Source organism: Somniosus microcephalus, chromosome 12 (assembly GCF_052327205.1).
Source record: "Somniosus microcephalus isolate GS21.2 chromosome 12, FLI_Smic_1.0, whole genome shotgun sequence".
Classification (NCBI taxonomy): Eukaryota; Metazoa; Chordata; class Chondrichthyes; order Squaliformes; family Somniosidae; genus Somniosus; species Somniosus microcephalus.
Window position 1 is genome coordinate 104,137,462 of NC_140998.1, and position 7,847 is coordinate 104,145,308.

At 55.5% G+C, this 7,847-nt stretch overlaps 1 protein-coding gene across 1 annotated transcript in view; it reads right to left on the reverse strand.

Annotated features, from left to right (window-relative positions):
- sec23a (Sec23 homolog A, coat complex II component) overlaps window positions 1–7,248 on the reverse strand; it is a 107,039-nt gene extending 99,791 nt beyond the window's left edge. Inside the window, exon 1 of the mRNA XM_086003358.1 lies at window positions 6,953–7,248. The gene's annotated coding sequence lies outside the window, so the exon portion shown is untranslated. The remainder of the gene's footprint in view (window positions 1–6,952) is intronic.
- Between the last annotated feature and the right edge of the window lie 599 nt (window positions 7,249–7,847).

Sequence of the window (7,847 nt, forward strand, 5' to 3'; positions counted from 1 at the left end):
GCCCAACATTGATAGTAGCTTGTGGTCCCATGTGAGAGTCATCTCGTATGCAGGTCATATCCTCCTTCAAGTTCCTTCCAGACATAGCAATTTCTCCAAAGACATTGTACTTAGCAGCACCACCATACCAGTGCATTGGGATCTGGTTGCTGTCAATAAGCATTCTTCCTCCCCAGCACTGCAATATTTAAATGACAACTTTCTCTCCAAATTTCAGTCCAGATTCCTGCCAGATTTAAAATCGGAGCCAGCCCAGCAAGACTGATAAAGGGAGATGAGATTTAAAAATCAGTGGCATGACCCAGAACTGAAATCAGGATATCAAATGCTGTGCAGGAGCCGAGCTGCAGCTGGCAATGGTTAAAAGAAGAATGAACAGTGATAAAGTGTATTTGTGGACACGAGCTGACATGAAAGTAAAAATGTGTGCGTGTGTGTGTGCACACAAGTGCAGTAAAAACAGAAAATGCTGGGAACACTCAGCAGGTCAGGCAGCCTCAGTGTAAGAGTTAACGTTTCAGGTCAATGACCTTTCGTCAGAACTGTGGCGCCTCGACGCAGGTAATCTTTGGTGTCCTGGTCAATTAAGTTCTCCTATTTTGTCCATAAAATAATAATTAAGTAAAAAGCACTTTACAAAACTGTTAATGTGATTGAAAGCATAATCAACATTCTTAATATTACTAAAGTCTGTTTGTTTATAAAAACTTAATTTAGAATTTATTCACAGAACATTACTTTGTTAGTTGTGCTCTCTATGCTCATTGTTCCAGATTAAATAATAATTTTTCTACTAATTGAAAATTATCAATAGTCAAACCTTATTTAACTATTACTTTTCCTCTGGTCTGGTCGTGACTGAATTTTTGTTGGTCAGTAGGGGTGCTCAAGCCTGGTCGAAATAAACCCTCAATTTAGAGAAGAAATTGCTTTCAATCTCCACAAATCTGCCAAAATTTGATCAGATAACAGAATTTATCAGATTGTGCACTGCAACGACATCCCAGGTGCTTATGGTGTAACTCCAACATCATACTACAGTACTTTGTTTTTGATCGGTCCTACCTTTCATTGTTAATCTAGTCTACAATCCATCCCAAGCTTTCTCTCCAAATCTACAAAAACATATTGGTCTAATAATGCAACTGCACTACAAATTAGAAGCCTGTGCATGTCGACAAATTTTAAAATGTCTTGCTCAGTTACAGAAAGTTACATCCCATTGTTTATTGAATGATTATAATTGTTTTAAACAAATGCCCTCGAGCTGTTTTGAGGTATTTCAGCAAAAACATGTTTGTTAGTAATTGAAACCTCTATTTCTCCTGGGACCTCAAATGGAAATACTTTATTAAACAAATGCAGCCTTTTGGGGATTTTCTGTTCCAAACTTGCTCCAGCCCAGGTGTGTTTTTTTTCACACCTGGGTTGATTTTACACACAAGATACACAAGCAAGTAAATGCCCACCGCACACTCATACGAGTTAAAGAACGTTCAAAATAATTTTAGCACATGATTTGTGTTGATTTAATGTATTTTATTCAAAATAGCTAATCATTGACAATTTCAAACTGTCAAGTCTCACTGATTTTGGGTTAAAAGTTTGACTTATTTTGATGTATCTCGCTCTAAAAAAACAGCTCCATTTTTTAGCACATATACAAATCTCATGAACAGTTCCCTGCTCGTGACAACTATGCATTTTCATTTGTGACATTTTACCAATTGTAATAAGCAACACTTCACGTCTCTTATATGGAATTACAACATGTATGAGCATTTTAGCATATGCAGGTCATGCTGCATAAACTCAATATTTCTTTCAGTCCTAAGTCACGCAACATATTCCGACAACAAAAGTAACCACAAGAAAAAAAGCTTTTTCAGTGAGACCAATCTAAACAAAAGTAGATATGGAATGAACTTCCATTTATCTTCGGTTCCGAGGGACTGCCTAAGAAGAGATATATCGCCATTCACAACCTCAGGAGGTTCCAAAGCACCACAGCCATTGAAGTACTTTTAAAATGTAGTCATTGTTGTAAGGTAGGAAATGCAGCAGCCAATTTGCACACAGCAAGGTCCCACAAACAGCAATGAAACAAATAACCAGATCATCTGTTTTGGTGGAGGAGGGTTGGGGGGGGGGGGGGGGGGGCGGGGAGAAGGGGTTGAGGGATAAATATTGGCCAAGACACCAGGAGAACTCCTCTGCTCTCTTTCGATTAATTCCTTAGGATCTTTTACAGCCACCCGAGAGGACAAGGACTCAGTGTAACATCTCATCTAAAAAGGGGGCACATTTGACTGTGCAGCGCTCCCTCCCATAGTGTCAGCCAGTGGCTCACTTGGTGGCACTCTCGTCTTTGAGTCAAGAAGGCTGTGTGTTCAAGTCCCACTCCAGAGACTTGAGCATAAAAATCTCAGCTGACACTCCAGCGCAGTACTGAGGGAGTGCTGCACTGTTGGAGGTGCCATCTTTCGGAGGAGACGTTAAACCGAGGCCCCGTCTGCGATCTCTCAGGTGGATATAAAAGATCCCATGGCACTATTTCGAAGAGGAGCAGGGGAGTTATCCCCAGCCAATATTTATCCCTCAATCAACAGAGCAAAAACAGATTATCACATTTCTGTTCATGGGAGTTTGCAGAGTGCAAATTGGCTGCTGCTTTTCCTACATTACAACAGAGACTACACTTCAAAAGTACTTCATTGGCTGCAAAGCGCTTTGGGTCGTCCGGTGGTCATGAAAGGCGCAAGTCTTTCTTTTTTTCTTTCTCAGTATTGTAGTGATTTGAAATGCTCAAGTCTCTACAGCGGGGCTTCAATCCATGAGCTTATGACTCAAGGAGGCGAGCGCCACAGCTAACATGTTGTCCCAGTAATTCCGGGTACAACGCGTGAGTAAGGACAGGGTACTCACGCGTGTGCCCGGAGGAATTGACGGTTTTCAGCATGCACAGCGCATGCACTGAAAACTGGCATTTCCTGTCCTCTGACCCAAGGGGGTAAGAGGCTGAACGCGTGCGCGGTATCGGGCAGCGCGTGCGACTTAGATTTCCTCTATTTTTAGAGAGTTGCGCGTGTGTAAAGGCCTCCGGTATTTACGCATTGAAAAACCACACGTAAGTACTTAGTTTTACAGGTAAGTGGTCTATTATACAATTAAGAATTTTTTTTTCCACAGGTTTGTTATTTTTAAAGAATTTACAGCAAGGTAAGTTTAGTTTTAGCCCCGATTTTTTTATATAATTTTTTTTTTCAAATTTTAAAATTATTGTTTAAAATAGTTTTTCAGAGTTCTTTATGGTTCATTTAAGTAGTGCAATGTTTTTTTACATTTTCTTTCAGGTTTAAGTAGTGTTTTGGGGCCAGGAATTTTCATAAGTTTGACAGCTCTTACTGTCAAACTCCTGAATGAACTTTTGCAACCTCCCATTGGTTGCCCTGTGCTCACGTGATCCCAGCCGGCTCATCGCACTAAGTACGCCACTGGGTCACGCACGCACAGCGCGGCAGGACCTCAAGCGGGCCAGTGACAGGAAATGCAATGCGGGCCAGAATTAAAATGTCAGCGCACCGGGTAAGTGAACATCGGGGGCTTGCACGCGCCCCAGCCCAGTGATGCCGGACTCCACACACACACCCGGAGCCCGAGCCGTGTGATGCCGGACTCCACACACACACCCGGAGCCCGAGCCGTGTGATGCCGGACTCCACACACACACCCGGAGCCCGAGCCGTGTGATGCCGGACTCCACACACACACCCGGAGCCCGAGCCGCGTGATGCCGGACTCCACACACACACCCGGAGCCCAAGCCGCGTGATGCCGGACTCCACACACACACCCGGAGCCCGAGCTGTGTGATGCCGGACTCCGCACACCCGGAGCCCGAGCCCAGTGATCCCGGACTCCGCACACCGGGAGCCCGAGCCCAGTGATCCCGGACTCCGCACACCCAGAGCCCGAGCCGTGTGATCCCGGACTCCGCACACCCGGAGCCCGAGCCCAGCGATCCCGGACTCCGCACACCCGGAGCCCGAGCCCAGTGATCCCGGACTCCGCACACCCGGAGCCCGAGCCGTGTGATCCCGGACTCCGCACACCCGGAGCCCGAGCCGTGTGATCCCGGACTCCGCACACCCGGAGCCCGAGCCGTGTGATCCCGGACTCCGCACACCCGGAGCCCGAGCCGTGTGATCCCGGACTCCGCACACCCGGAGCCCGAGCCCAGTGATCCCGAGCCCAGTGATCCCGGACTCCGCACACCGGGAGCCCGAGCCCGGTGATCCCGGACTCCGCACACCCAGAGCCCGAGCCCAGTGATCCCGAGCCCAGTGATCCCAGACTGCACACACCCGGAGCCCGAGCCCGAGCCCAGTGATCCCGGACTACACACACCCGAGCCCGAGCCCGAGCCCAGTGATCCCGGACTACACACACCCGGAGCCCGAGCCGTGTGATCCCGGACTGCACACACCCGGAGCCCGAGCCGCGTGATGCCGGACTCCACACACACACCCGGAGCCCGAGCCGCGTGATGCCGGACTCCACACACACACCCGGAGCCCGAGCCGCGTGATGCCGGACTCCACACACACACCCGGAGCCCAAGCCGCGTGATGCCGGACTCCACACACACACCCGGAGCCCGAGCCGCGTGATGCCGGACTCCACACACACACCCGGAGCCCGAGCCGCGTGATGCCGGGCTCCACACACACACCCGGAGCCCGAGCCGCGTGATGCCGGACTCCACACACACACCCGGAGCCCGAGCCGCGTGATGCCGGACTCCACACACACACCCGGAGCCCGAGCCGCGTGATGCCGGACTCCACACACACACCCAGAGCCCGAGCCGCGTGATGCCAGGCTCCACACACCCGGAGCCCGAGCCCAGTGATCCCGGACTCCGCACACCGGGAGCCCGAGCCCAGTGATCCCGGACTCCGCACACCCGGAGCCCGAGCCGTGTGATCCCGGACTCCGCACACCGGGAGCCCGAGCCGCGTGATGCCGGACTCCACACACCCGGAGCCCGAGCCCAGTGATCCCGGACTCCGCACACCGGGAGCCCGAGCCCAGTGATCCCGGACTCCGCACACCCGGAGCCCGAGCCGTGTGATCCCGGACTCCGCACACACACCCGGAGCCCGAGCCGCGTGATGCCGGACTCCACACACACACCCGGAGCCCGAGCCGCGTGATGCCGGGCTCCACACACACACCCGGAGCCCGAGCCGCGTGATGCCGGACTCCACACACACACCCGGAGCCCGAGCCGCGTGATGCCGGACTCCACACACACACCCGGAGCCCGAGCCGCGTGATGCCGGACTCCACACACACACCCGGAGCCCGAGCCGCGTGATGCCGGACTCCACACACACACCGGGAGCCCGAGCCGCGTGATGCCGGACTCCACACACACACCCGGAGCCCGAGCCCAGTGATCCCGGACTCCGCACACCCGGAGCCCGAGCCCAGTGATCCCGGACTCCGCACACCCGGAGCCCGAGCCGTGTGATCCCGGACTCCGCACACCCGGAGCCCGAGCCGTGTGATCCCGGACTCCGCACACCCGGAGCCCGAGCCGTGTGATCCCGGACTCCGCACACCCGGAGCCCGAGCCCAGTGATCCCGAGCCCAGTGATCCCGGACTCCGCACACCCGGAGCCCAAGCCCAGTGATCCCGGACTCCGCACACCCGGAGCCCGAGCCGTGTGATCCCGGACTCCGCACACCCGGAGCCCGAGCCGTGTGATCCCAGACTCCGCACACCCGGAGCCCGAGCCGTGTGATCCCGGACTCCGCACACCCGGAGCCCGAGCCCAGTGATCCCGAGCCCAGTGATCCCGGACTCCGCACACCGGGAGCCCAAGCCCGGTGATCCCGGACTCCGCACACCCGGAGCCCGAGCCGTGTGATCCCGGACTCCGCACACCCGGAGCCCGAGCCGTGTGATCCCGGACTCCGCACACCCGGAGCCCGAGCCATGTGAGCCCGGACTCCGCACACCCGGAGCCCGAGCCGTGTGATCCCGGACTCCGCACACCCGGAGCCCGAGCCCAGTGATCCCGAGCCCAGTGATCCCGGACTGCACACACCCGGAGCCCGAGCCCAGTGATCCCGGACTGCACACACCCGGAGCCCGAGCCCAGTGATCCCGGACTGCACACACCCGGAGCCCGAGCCCGAGCCCAGTGATCCCGGACTGCACACACCCGGAGCCCGAGCCCAGTGATCCCGGACTGCACACACCCGGAGCCCGAGCCCAGTGATCCCGGACTGCACACACCCGGAGCCCGAGCCCAGTGATCCCGGACTGCACACACCCGGAGCCCGAGCCCAGTGATCCCGGACTGCACACACCCGGAGCCCGAGCCCAGTGATCCCGGACTGCACACACCCGGAGCCCGAGCCCAGTGATCCCGGACTGCACACACCCGGAGCCCGAGCCCAGTGATCCCGGACTGCACACACCCGGAGCCCGAGCCCAGTGATCCCGGACTGCACACACCCGGAGCCCGAGCCCAGTGATCCCGGACTGCACACACCCGGAGCCCGAGCCCAGTGGTCTCGGACTGCACACACCCGGAGCCCGAGCCCAGTGATCCCGGACTGCACACACCCGGAGCCCGAGCCCAGTGATCCCGGACTGCACACACCCGGGGCCCGAGCCCAGTGGTCCCGGACTGCACACACCCGGAGCCCGAGCCCAGTGATCCCGGACTGCACACACCCGGAGCCCGAGCCCAGTGATCCCGGACTGCACACACCCGGAGCCCGAGCCCGAGCCCAGTGATCCCGGACTGCACACACCCGGAGCCCGAGCCCGAGCCCAGTGATCCCGGACTCCACACACCCGGAGCCCGAGTCGCTACAGGCCGAGGCACCGCTCGGTCTCGACATTTACTGTTTCGGTGTAAAAAGAGCGACCTACCGCAGCAAGTGTGCCCAGCTGCGAGTGAGTGATTGCGGCCGCAGGCCAGGCCTTGTGTCCTCCGCCTCCCGCCGGTGTTGACTGAGTGTCTGACTGCCCTCCCTCCGGTGCCAGTGCTGCAGTGAGTGGCCTTCCTGCTCCTCCCTCCAGGTGTTCAGTGTCCGGCCTCTGCTGACGCTGTCAATATGGCAGACTCTGCCACGTAGAGACAGAAGGCGGTGGTTCCCGCCTCAAAAAGGCTACAGCGACCCGTCATCAGCGGCCGGCCTGCCTGCCCGGGGATCCTCACATCAATCACACAATAGCGAACCTGTTGTGATCAACTGTCGAGACTCTCCACCTGCACCCGGCGCATGAGGCCACCTCACACTCAGCCCCTCAACATTCCTCGCCAATCAACCCCACCCCCTCCCAATTCAATTCAAATCGCTTTATTGGCATGATGATGACAAGGTACATCTTATGTTGCCAAAGCATCGAAAAACATTCATGGTTGTACACAAAAATACAGATCTATCCATACAGTGTACAAACAGATATATCCATACATTCATATAATTTGTATATACTCTTTTCTTATATTTAGTGGTTGTCCCTCTGTTTATGGCTAGCTGCAACGTAGTGTGCCGCGAAGGTTACACAATTTCTCTCTTCCCCTAGTAGGTATGGGAGTTTTTGGTCGTCATTCAAATTTCTCAATTCCGGACATCTCCGCCCCCTCCCCCTCCCCTCTCCTCTCCCTACCCCCCTCCCCTCCCCTCTCCCTACCCCCCTCCCCTCCCCTCTCCCTACCCCCCTCCCCTCCCCTCCCCCTACCCCCCTCCTCGACCCCCCTCCCTTCTTTCCCCCCTCCCTCCCTCCCTTCTTCCCCCCCTCCCTCCCTTCTTTCCCCCCC